This window comes from Sinocyclocheilus rhinocerous, unplaced genomic scaffold (assembly GCF_001515625.1).
Source record: "Sinocyclocheilus rhinocerous isolate Xijiao unplaced genomic scaffold, SAMN03320098_v1.1 scaffold127, whole genome shotgun sequence".
In the NCBI taxonomy this organism is placed as follows: Eukaryota; Metazoa; Chordata; class Actinopteri; order Cypriniformes; family Cyprinidae; genus Sinocyclocheilus; species Sinocyclocheilus rhinocerous.
Genome location: NW_015664685.1, coordinates 607,424 through 607,655, shown reverse-complemented (window position 1 = coordinate 607,655; position 232 = coordinate 607,424). Strand labels below are relative to the sequence as shown.

The window sequence follows — 232 nt, the reverse complement described above, 5'->3', positions numbered from 1 at the left end:
GAGTTCATGAACGGCCTCCATGGCCGTAACAGGACAGGCAATGAATTCACGGACGTCCTTCTTAGTCGTAACAGGGCAGACTGTGAGTTTATGAACGGCCTCCTTGGCCGTGGCAGGACAGACAGTGAGTTCATGAATGGCCTCCATTGCCGTAACAGGACAGGCAGTGAATTCATGGACGGCCTTCTTAGTCGTGACAGGGCAGACTGTGAGTTTGTGAGCGGCCTTCATG

General features: G+C 53.4%; 1 pseudogene; it reads right to left on the bottom strand.

Moving 5' to 3' along the window:
• The window catches only part of LOC107730297 (CD180 antigen-like), a 26,967-nt pseudogene extending 26,736 nt beyond the window's left edge, over positions 1 to 231 (bottom strand).
• Between the last annotated feature and the right edge of the window lies 1 nt (position 232).